The sequence below is a fragment of the Pogoniulus pusillus genome, chromosome 13 (genome assembly GCF_015220805.1).
Source record: "Pogoniulus pusillus isolate bPogPus1 chromosome 13, bPogPus1.pri, whole genome shotgun sequence".
In the NCBI taxonomy this organism is placed as follows: domain Eukaryota; kingdom Metazoa; phylum Chordata; class Aves; order Piciformes; family Lybiidae; genus Pogoniulus; species Pogoniulus pusillus.
Window position 1 is genome coordinate 11,289,174 of NC_087276.1, and position 12,682 is coordinate 11,301,855.

Sequence of the window (12,682 nt, forward strand, 5' to 3'; positions counted from 1 at the left end):
AAGGAAAATTAAGAAAAGCAAGTGCAGAGAAAGACTCTTGATAAATCAGAGGTAAAATACTTGCTTAAAAATATAAATCTTTTCATATCTATTGCATACACATGGGAATAAACTTTAACGCTTACCTAAGTTTTTTAAACAACATTAATAGATCTACAAGTGAAAGCTGAGGAGAAAACCCTTTGTGTGTGTCCTGGCTGTCTGGCAGCCTCTCTGGTTTCCTTTCCATTTTGAAGGTTTTCATTCTGGCACACTGCACAGGCAGTAACAGCCATTTTGGCTGATCCTGGGACCCCATCTGTCTTAGCAGGTTTTACTATAAACATTTGCCTCCTGCAGTTACCACAATATCCTTGAAATGTGGACTAAGCAATGTGAGTATTGTGACAGTTGTCTGCATTTATTTGACACTGAATTCTGAAGAACATCACTTGCTGCAGCCATATCAGTGTACAAGACTTAGCAATTCTTTAAATACCAAAATCATTAATTACATCCATTAATTTTGCTAATGGAAGAAATATGTGGAGTATCAGTATCAGCAGAAGCATTAGGAGATAGATTCGAGTTCTCATCATTGGAAGGGAATGGGTTGTAATGCTGTAGTGTGACTGCCACACTGTTAGGTTCAGAGACTGCAAGATCACTGGCATAAACTAGTATATAAGGTAAATGAACAAAACATAAAGGGACATTCATGTCTTTGAACAACTGCTAACAGTTGCTGGCACTTTTCCCCCTTATGTTTGTCACCATATGATTCAATAATGCCACACAAAACTAAAAATATTCATCTAAAAAGAGAAGGGTTGGAGAACCCACAATACGGAGAGCAATAGCAGAATGTTGTCCATACCACAATGGATCTGACCAACACGCACAAATTATCATACTTAGTTCGGGACACACAGACCCACAAGCATATCCTCTAGCACAGAATCCCAGATAATGCTCCTGAGCACCCACCAGTTTATACCAACTATAAGGCCGTACATAAATTGAAATCAGTGCTATTTTGCATGCTTGCATCTCCACATACCATTGCTTTAACTTCCCTTTTCTGCAATCTTTTTTCAGCTACATTCAGAAGAATTTTTCAGCTTTTCCTACTTCCTTTTTCATAATCTCTGCCAAGCGTATAGTGAGAAGTAGATTTTAAACAAAGAAAGATCAGTCAATGCTTGATAAACTACTCATTTACTTCTGCTTTTTCAGTTGACAGAATGTTATTGATACTATACCAATGCAACAATCAACTAGCTCAGAATGAAAAACTAACTGCAGGCACAGACTGAGTGCAGAGTAGATTCAAGCCATTTCTAAGAGCTATTAAAAATTCAGAATTTTTCTCTTCAATTACCTATATAAAATACTGTGAATCACAATCAAATGCTATTCACATATGATTCCAAAAGCCACTGACACTGTTGTTAACTGGTATGTTCAGTATTGCTCTTGCTGCACAGAAATGGTGGAGGGTAGGTTTTTTACTAGCTGAACCCGATTACTTAAGCAGCAGTAAATCTTTTTTCACTGCTTTCCTCAAGTTGAAACTGTAAATGGCATAAAAATATTAACTCATTACAGAAATGCAGACCATCTGAATGTGAAATCTCTATGTTGCTAGTCTTAAGTGAATACAGGAAAAAGTTGGCAGAGCAGCTAATATTTCAGAATTTCTTGTTCCAGGAAATGAAGGGTAAACAACCTTTCTCCTGTGTGTTTAAAATGGATGATAATGTTTACTAAATTTGTGAAGAGTGACATCTCAAACAAGAGATCAAACCAGGATTTTCAGATAAAGATGCAGAAGCCGTATTAATGCTGGAGTACATAACCAGTACCTGGAAAATATAGGGCTGCTGGCTAGAGCAGCTCTAAAATAGGAGTTAGCTGGAGGGTCTGAAAAGCATCTTGTAGAGCTCTTCTGCTTGTGGCATTATGTTTTCTGCTTTTCTCAAATGTTAATTCTTTGTCATTGCTGATCATTCGATTTCTCCTCAGCTTCCTTCAACACTTTTCAGCCATTTCCCTCAATGGCAGTCCTGAAAATAGTTTGTTTTAATTTGCTTTTCCACTTCTACTACCTATTCTGAAATAATTTTCCCAGCAATTCAACTTTTTTTGCTTTGCCCACCCCATCCACCATCTGCTATATTCCGGTCCCCTTTCAGCTTGTCTCCACCTGTCATATATTCTCTTTCCTTGGCTGTTTTCATTCTTCTTTCAACTCCCACAAGGTTTCTGAATTTCCCTTTACGCTCTGTTATTCTGTTTTATTCACTGCTTTCCTCTTTATTACACCTACTTCTTCCTGCAGCACTTCACTCTATCACTGCAAAAGAATCCCCCTTGGATTCTGCACACAGAATACTGTAATTAGACAATTACTTCTCCTTCCTGTCTTCAGTCTTGTTTTTACCTCTTTCTACTGCTTAGTACTTTTCTAGCTATTTTTTTTTTTAAGGAAACAAATGTGATCAGTGTACAAACCATACAAGATTACATCTAGGTCAACCTGCTTCAGCAGGAGGGCTGGACTAGATGATCTCCAGAGGTCCCTTCCAACCCCTACCATTCTATGTTTCTGTGACATGCACGAAAAAGGCAGCATTTTGTGCATTTTTCATAGCATCAAACTTCCCCTCAAGGACTGAAGAATATTGCTGTAATCTATGACAGATATTTATCTAAGCTATTCTTAACAAGGAACAAAGGAAACTATAATCTTTGCAATCAGTTTGCCATGGTGCTTTCCTGCTCTTACTGTTTCTTAAAACTATATAAGGTAATGTTTTTGCCTGAATCCATCATGACCTTGACTCCATAAATACCACACACAGTCCCACAGCTACACTACCACAGATCACTTTAAACCCAGGCAGGATAAGAACACTGCATACAGGCAAAGCAGTCATATGCTACCTCCCCCCAGCATAAATGTTTGTTGGCTTGTGCTGCTGTCATTGAGGAATAGAGTATCACTGCTCATTTTTTTTCAGCAAACCCTGAAGTTTCATGATCACTCCTCACAAGGTAACCTGTGTTCCTTATAACTTTGTATTATCATTGTTGTGGCTGCAGAGCAATAGAGAACTGCATAAAATTAATCTCGCATTAGACATTGGCATCCTGGTACCACTTGTCTCATCCAGTATCAGCTTTAGAGAGGTCTCATGATTTGGTATTTAGTTTTATTAGCAGCAGTACCACTGCATTTTTCTTCTGCTTGCCTGACCTAGGCAGCAAGCAAGAAGCAACTGAAGAACTGCATCATCCCGCCTTCTCTCTCTGGATGAATAAAACGACTTCAGTTAATTTTTCTTCACAAGCCATGATTTCCATTTTGCTCTCCATTGAAATGTGTCAGCATGTTTGACATCACCATGTCAGATACCATCAGCATGATGTCCAAATCTAAGCAATATTTCTGCCTTATTAGTTCAAAATAACACAGATAAATTACTTCCTGTTTCTTACACAGAAAACTCTTGCTAACACATGCCAAACTGGGATGTGGCTTTATGATACAGCCAGCCTCAGTCTCTTGGCAAACTACCATACAGGCTGCCTGCAGTCCACTCCATTTCAGGGCCTTTTCTACTGCAGGCTGTAAAGCCCATGGATGTCATAGCGTACTTGTGCTGAGCAAATTTGCTCCCTTAATGTATTGCACTGTATTGTTTGGCCAGAAGCAGGCTGAAGCAGGCACAAAGCAGCATAATGAAGCAGCTAGCATTTGGATTAAAATTAACTAAAAGTGCAGGGGAAAAAAGAAAAAGAAAAGAAAAAAAATAACAAAGCCACAAAACACCACCACCCACCTAACAAACCCAGCATTTCTCTTCATGCCATCATAGTTTTTCTTTCACTTTTCAAACATTTATGCTAAGAAGTAGCCAAAAATATTCTCTTTGAGAGACACTCATGGAGTGAATGTCAACATTAAATACACCTGCAGAAATGTTTGTATTAACTTTGGATTTGTGCAATTCTTACAGCACATATAACCTTCCTAAAAGTTCACAGCAGCCTCAAAAAAGGATGAATTTCAGCAGAAATGCATTCTCAATTCACATCAATAACTAAACTCCATATTGAGGTTCTCTTAAAGAAAACATCCTTTTTGTCTGACAGATAGCAGCATTTAGAGAAACAACTGTCACACTGCACACAAATCATACTTGGAAGTTTGATTACAGGTCTATGAAAGAGTAAGTGTGTGGATAAAATCAACTTACTTACAGATCTCACACTGACTGACTTTATATATCATCCTACAGTTTCACATTAGTTTTTCTAAGTTCACAACAAGCTTCTGCAGCTTATAAATAGCAACTCACAAAACTCTTTCAAAGTAGATTTCTAAATACAACTTACAGCTTTGAGTACTCAACCTGAAGCACTTCAAGCAACTAATTTCCAGGTGTGAGTGTAAGAAAGGGAAACTTGACCTTCTGAGCTCAATATTTTCCTCTACAAATAACAGGAAAATATTAAAAGAAAATAAGATTAATGGAGTAGCCAGTTCAATTGAAACATTTCTTTTTATTTCAATTCATTAAGGAGACCACAAACATGTGTTTTCATACTTTACCATTCCCCAAGAGCTTCACAGTCATTCACTCCTAATGAGGAATGTTTTAGATAAAATTATGCAAAAACAGCTTCAGAGAAAATAAGCTCTGTCTACACAAACTGGCTGTTAAATGCAGAATGAGGCCTAACTGAAATAACACAGTTCTCAAATACTTTGAAACCTTCAAAAACCATTTAAGGAGCAAAGACAACTTGCAAAGTGCCAACACAGTGTAAGAACCCAAGCCTCCACTTTAAATTATTACCCTGTTGTGGAGGCAGGGAATTAATGTGGCCAAGTCAGGAATATATATAAAAATAGAGTTATTTTATTTTCCTGAAACCCATCCCCAAAACTATACACAGAAATTAATTTAGCTTTAATTAGCAGATTCAGTTTGATTGAGAAGACCTTACAAGGATACCATAGATAAATTTGACTATTTAAGAACTCAGGACTTAGAAAACGCTAAGCTACTAAACATAGCATTCCCCACTATTAATCAGGCTGAGCCAAAAGCTTACTACTCACAGGTGAGTTAGGCTGAGAGAAAGGGCAGTCCAGATGCATGTCAGCTGTCTCTCTTTCAAAGGACATCCAAGGCTCTCATTAGCTTGCACAAAGGGTGCTTATGTTGGGATGCCAAAGCAGAGACAGTCCTGCCCCTCAGGAGCCTGTCCTTCGGGGTGCCAGGGAACTCTTCCTGCAGGAACTATCCAAGCAGGGGAGAACTCTAAGGTGGGAACCCCAAGGCGGGAAGTACCCCAATATTTATACTCTTCCTAGACCAAGAGTCGATTACCACTTCCTAGGCACGAAGACCACAACCAATCACCAGACCGATTCCAGTGCAGGAATCTGCACGGGTCACTCCTCATGCTGGAAGGGCCCCTTGCTCCCCCCTCTTCATGTCTGCAGGGCTGGTGCGGGGGGGAGGAACAGGTTTTTCGCACCTTTACTCTCCCATTCAAACCACAGAGGGAGAGGAATTTTGGGGTATACAGGACTCCAGGACATGTCCCATGCTTTATTTGGGTGGTTTTCTTTCTCTGGTAAAGCTATCTGGCATAGGAATATTTGGGAAACTGGCATCAGGAGACTACAATGCTTTAGTATTATTCTAATGTGGATTTCACGTTTCATCATCATCATTACTGATGATCCAACACTAACAAAAAGTAATGTCCTCTATGTTCACCTTTATTTGTGACATTTTTCATCAGTAATAGCAACAAAGGCTGGCTCATGCACTTTTGGTCAATACTGCAGAGTTCTGATTTAAGTAATTGGGAGATACTACCATAGAGAAGCAATAAGCAAATCACATAGTGATTTGCCCCACAAGTGCAGTGTTGTGGAAGTCTGACCTGTGTAGAGACACAATGTGGCTTTCTAAAAAAGCAGAGATGCAATTCAGCTATACACCAAGTTGAGCTAACAGAAACAACCAACAGTTAACATATATCCACTCCAAATGCAAGTTAACTCAATTATACATTAAGCCCTATCAAAACATGTTTCTGCCCACATTCCTTGCATTTCTTCCTGTATTATCTACTACAAGGCTCACATCTGTCATTTCACCAAGTTCTGGCAGCCGATGTCTAAGAGTCAACCTGCCTCTTTTTTGAGGATTTTCTGCTAAAATAATAAATTTTTCATCTCTACAAGAAATGAGAAGCTTTGATTCTGAGACAGAAGGATGATCACAACCTCCCTCTGGTATAATTGAAATGTTTCATTGTCCCAGTGTGAAGCCTGGACTTCATCCTATTTCACAAGATCCTGATGAAATTTCCTCATACTGTATTTTTAAGCTAGTTGTCTTTTTCTCCGTAAGTTTTCCCACCTACCACCTAAAATCATAAGGTTAAGAAACTGAGACTTGTTGTTTTGACTAGGAAAAGTTCTGACACAGATCCTGGAAAAGCTTTTTAGTTCGAAACAACCTGAGGAAATATTCCATTATGCAGTTTTATCATATATGTAGTTATCTTCTTGCTTTAAAAAAATAGCATAGGCTTAGATAAGTATATTTCTGCAAAATTTGAATCTGTTGACAGTACCAGCACAGAAGGAAGTAGAATAGGAGGATCTGTATAGGATTTCCAGCAGAAGTCTCTAACTCCAATAAGTGTAGGAATACTGGAGTCCATTTAAAAAAAATATCAAACTGTCACATTTTGAATTATCAAAATTATTACTTGACCAAATGCGTATTCATGAAAATGTGAACAATAATGGCAATTTTAAAATAGTCAGTGTTATCAGTGTTCTGTTTAAATATTTAGTATGGTTATTACCTCATTTTTTTTAATAGATGCTCTATTATATAGAATATAACTAGTCTGATTAATATTATTATTTAAAATATTTTAATACTTTCTGAACTTGGTGATGAAAAAGTATTTTGGCTTTTCAGAATTCTTCATAGGTTCTTTTTCAAGAACTTTCTATATTTTTTTATTTCTATTTCAGAAGATAATAGATTTCAAGTTCCTCAACTTCCTGAAACAGAGAAAAATAATAAATGCAAAATCCACAGACACTTGTGATGTTTCTAACATTCATCTGTGGAAATGACAATTTTTTTTGTTGCCAGGAAAAGAAAACACAATGAATAGATAAATTATTCTTGCATATACTTCAAACAGAGATGAGCAGATTCAGTAATATAAAGGAAGTAGCAATGAAAGATTTGTCAGATGAAATAAAAATAGCTGTGTTGGTTCCAAAAAAGAATCACTAAAAAAAAATCTGACTAGTTTTGACATACAAACTTAATTACATTCAGAGAATTTTTGTATATCTAAATATGGATACAGGAGTCTATTTTTAAAGATCAACTCTTTTTCAAAATCAGGAAGACATCTTCTTGACAGCCCCAGAGCTATCTGCTACTCTCAAAATCATGCTACTTCATCTTCTTTCTCCAGTTACAAAAAGAACCCAAGTGAAGATCATGCAAGCTTTCCTTTAACATCTACCCCAAACGTATACAACTAACTTTGATCCACATCAGAGACAACACAGCCAGGCTGCTTTAATGCTTTTCCTTTTCAACAAAACGAGGATATCAGGTATTTTCCTGAACAGTGACATCTAGAAGAGACAAATACCTATACACATAGGGTATATGTGCTAACATAAGCAATGCGCAATGAAGCCTTTTGATACTTCTTCTCAAGAAAGAGCATAAATTGAGTTCTACTGGTCCTTAGGTTTTCATCTGTCTTATTTCATGGCATTCCTTCTTCAAACAAAAATGACAATCTACAGAATTACTCAAGATATTGAGGCTATCTTCAGAGTAGCATTTTGCATTACAGTGACAGCTCTTTTAAGATATTTTCTCATTCTGAGGCATCACGTCTGTGAAGTCAATGGAATACATCAAAACAGGCTGAGAAACACAAACTCCAAAGCAAGGGAGTTAGAATAATTTTAAAGTTTTTCATGGGTGCTATTCAAATTGTGCATTTCTCTTTTTAAAAGCTTACATTTCCAATGTGGCTTGCATGACATTTGAAGTGCAAGTGGAATTAAAAAGAAATCATAATCGGATCAGTAATAATGACTCTACTAATGTTTCCCATGCAATTTCTCACACCCAATCTTCACTCAATACATACTAAAAAGGCACTGTCACCTCTGAGCAACAATGAAATGAATCATCATCAGTATTTACTACAAATTTCACAAATTGACAATCAAAAGACTCTTGGATATTCTCCTGAGCATTTCAGAGACTGCAAATAATCTTTTCTTTTTGGGAAAACATTTCAGTGGTAGTGGACAAAGCATTGATGGTGGGAAGAAACTATTCACTTTGAGCATGGTGAGACACTAGGTTATCCAGAGAGGTTGTGGATGCCCCACTCCTGCAAATGTTCAAGGTCAGGTCAAATGGGGCTTTGAGCAACCTGGTCTAGTGCAAGGTGTCTCTGCCCACAGCAGACAGGTTGGACCAGATGATTCTAACGTCACTACAGCCAGCACTTACAGCAAGCCTGTTCGATTTCAATATCTACCTGTAAACCAAATTCAGGAAAGCCAAGGAATTATCTCTTCCCCACTGTTCAAAAGCTGATCCCACTGTTCAGAAGCTGATCCAGAAAATCAAAAAGCAATCCACAGGAACAATGAAATTCAGAATGACACCAAAGCTCTAACCCAGGCTTTCATTTTTCTTTTCACTGATGCTGAGGACTACAATTTTAAATCATCTTGTTTCATACAACAGCACATCACAACAATAAATGATTCGCTTTACTGCAGGTAGTCTCCTGGATGAAAAACCCAAATATAGTTTTAATTTCCATATATCTCTCTCATGTATAAAATGTTAACAGCACTTTTGTACGTCATCACTGTATTTTATCACTAAGTCTTATTCACTCAATGACAAGCACACCAGGAAAAGGGACCTTTTCCCTCTATATAGGCAACACATCTCATAGCAAGGCCGAATCCAGACTATGTTTGTACAGCAACATGCGCAGTTCTTATGATCAGTGGAATATCCCATTAACATTCCAAGTGAATTTTAAGGAGAACAAATCCTGACTAGAAAATGAAGCCGGCTACTCTTCATATTCCACAGAAAGCAGTTTATCTTTATTTTTCCAATCAACATGAATGAACAACTTCCTGGATATTGACAGTTCCTTGCAATTTTTTCCCCTTTCAATGAATCTTTTCCAATTTTGTCTTTGTTATCACAGACATTGGTTTATTTACAACAAAATTAACTAACTGCAAAGTGTGCTTTTGTCAACAATTTGATGCCCTGTACATATCATGCCATATTGCTCTGCTGTAACATGAGGCATAGTCTCTTCACCAGCTCACATCAGAATTATAAGGGACTGTATCTCAGCCTATTCAGTGTTTGGGCAGACACTTCATGAAAGCAAAGAGACAGCTACCTGGCCTCTATGATTTGTGACCACTCTGAACTTCTGAGTGATTTCACTTCAGATACCTTCTCCTTTACAAGAGGCACCAGGAACCTCTGTAGCTCTGGATTTTATGCTCAAGCCTTCACACAGACCAAACTAGAAAGAGGGAAGAACTCTGCTTTTTGGCAGACTATGGCTGCACTCACTAGAATACACTGCAAACTTCAGAAACACAAACAGTAAGGACAGCATCAGCTTCTGTTTTGCTGTGCTTGTGAGCTGAACCAACAGCACTCAAGCCTGTAGGCTGCAGCAGAGGCCGTCCCATGACTTCTTGTGGGCCTGGCAATGCCCTCTGTTCAGGAACACAGCACTACAGAGTCTGATAAAAAAATAATTTCATTGGCTCACTACTACTTGCTAGTGCAGAACACTTCATTGTCATTCCCTGCAGGAGGAGCTCTCTTCTCTTGTCACTAAGACAGAAAGATGATGATGACTTTACAGTCAAATGGTTTAAAAATGGAAGATAAATAAATATTTACAAGAAACTTGCTCCTAAAGAAGAACATCAATAAAGCTATGCAGAAATTGTTCCACTGTGTTGAAACAGATATTTTTATGCCTGGAATTCCAGCTACTCTAGCTTTCATCATGACAAAAATCATTACCTAAGCTGGTTTTGGGTGGTTTCCAAAGTCCTTAATTCCCCAGCCTTCTCAGCTACTTATCCCTTCAAGAAATGCATGCCTTTAACTGCAGGAGATATCTGAACTAAGAACGACATCATACCTTTAGTCTAAACAATTAATTAAATCGCCAGAAGCAATGCATGAACAGCAGGAAACTTTCTGTTCTCTAATAAAAATGCATTAATGTATTCAGAAATATTCAGTAAACCACAGTTAGAACCACAAATATCATATGTTAAAAAAAAAAAAAAGAGAGATTTTGCACCAGAAAAAAAAGCATATGCCTCATGCACCCTGCTGAAGATATACAGCACATGAATTTTATCACTTCAGACCTCTCCTCTTTACTACAAGCCAGTTGCCAGCACTGATAATGCTTCCCTCTGTTAAACATGTGAAATTTCTCTTAATTGGAAGACTAGATATTTTGCTGCAAGCATCATACATTCAGTGGAGCAAAAAATCTGGTTCTCATGTTCATGTTTTAATCCTGGCTTTGTAGATACAGTCAGATGCTGAACATTTTCTGAATATCTTTTGCAAGCATGCTGTAAAAACACAAGGATTTACCAGCTGTATATCAGAGACTTCAAAGCTTAAGGTTAAGCCTGTTTAAATAAAGACATTAAATTGCAATGCTGAACAATAAGATTTCAGTAATCAAATCAGAACCAAGGGGGACAATTAATATAACTAAGAAAAGGGAGGATTGATTATATTTTGAAGAATTTGCACTGATTCAGCCTGAAGTCATGCTAGACACTTTGTAAGCAAACAGGTGGCCTTTTTCTGCCCCAACAGCAGGTAAAAGCCAAGTACAGAGGTTTTCCCCTCTCTGAAATTAAAAGAAACACCTCATACTTCAGAGCACTTCAGAACATATCAGAGCTCCTCCTAAGTAAAACACTCCTCTGGCATTCCTAGTGAGCCCCTAACTTACGGAAACGATTCAGGAAATTTAAGTGGCAGGCATGTTTTCTTATTTTGAGTGCTCATTTCAAAAACTTTTAAAATGCCTTGTAAGATCAGCCCTAGATGCTATTAAAATATTAAGTTACACTTGATGAAATACAAAGTTTTGACATCTTTATGTTACATACACACATAAACTTATATTAAAGAAAAATAAATTCAAGAATTAATTAAGTGTCAAGTCAAAACTTCATTTGAAACCTGCCTCCAGAAAACTACATTGAAATCTTTTATTGAGGATCAACAAACTAGCTAAGTATACAAGGGAATGGCATAGAATCATAGAATCAACCAGGTTGGAAGAGCCCTCCAAGATCATCCAGTCCAACCTATCACCCAGCCCTATCCAATCAACTAGACCATGGCACTAAGTGCCCCATCCAGTCTTTTCTTGAAGACCTCCAGGGGAGGGTCTTCTCACTCTTAAAGACTTCTTCAAAAAGAAGCAGAAAATAACATATCTGGCAAATGGTTAAGCAAAGTGCCCAGCCACAGCAATATCCAACACATTCCATTAATAACACAACTGAGGCACAGCACTCTTGCAAAAATTTATTTACAGATTGATTGATAAATCACCTACTGATTATTTGCTAGTTCTAGAATCTGAAGAATTCATTTTAAGTATGTAACAAAGCTGCCAGTCTCTCCAGTGTCAGCCACAAAAATACATCTTCTTGAAGATTAAAATATTTGTAATGATGTTGAGAAGGGGAAGTTAATGCGAGATTATATTTTTCCAAAATTAATATTATTTTTGATATTCACAACTCTCACTATCCCCAACTAATAATTTTAATAATATTTTGGTTCTTACATGGTAATGGAAACATTCTATGGATAATATGTAGATCTAACAATAACCAGCAAAAAGCACAAACACTAATTTAACTGGAAGAGAAGATTCCCGGGGGTCAAATGCCACTTGCAGTCAATTATACCACTTGCCCACTAGGTGGACTCAAGGAGCTTTTTCTGATTATGGCAAAAGGCAACAGAGAATTACAAAGAGGCATTTAAGCATTTACTCACAAATTATTATTATCACCTGACTCATGGGGGCTAGCCACAGTCCAGACAGTGCCCAAATGCTTTCAGGGAACTCTGTCTATTCAGACATTGAGACTTAATTCTTCCCTGGCTTCTGGGGAAAGGAGGTAGACAATCTCTGATCTTGTCTCCTGGCTCCTCTAGACAATCTATGTATGTCTAGGACTTCTAAGCAGGACTTTCAGATATAAAGGCAGGATGTCATGTGATGTGCAGTCTCAGCACAATGTCACGCTGGCCACACATGCCAATTGTGTGCAGGCATCCAGGGTCTGGTCCTGGTAAGCTCACGACAGTGGAGTTTACCAGCAAACAATAAGGCAACTACAGCAGGCAACGGCAGCATACAGCAGAGAGCACACCAGAGCATGGCTGAGATTTTATCAATGTGGGCTGAGATTAATTGCCCTTTGGACACAGAATAGCCAAAAACAATGGCAGTTAGACAAACCTTACTGTATTACACAAAGCCACAGGCTTGCTTTTCC

General features: G+C 37.8%; 1 long non-coding RNA gene across 6 annotated transcripts in view; it reads right to left on the reverse strand.

Moving 5' to 3' along the window:
• Positions 1–12,682, reverse strand: part of LOC135180503 (uncharacterized) — a 290,154-nt gene that overhangs the window by 225,487 nt on the left and 51,985 nt on the right. The gene's annotated exons all lie outside the window — the stretch shown is intronic.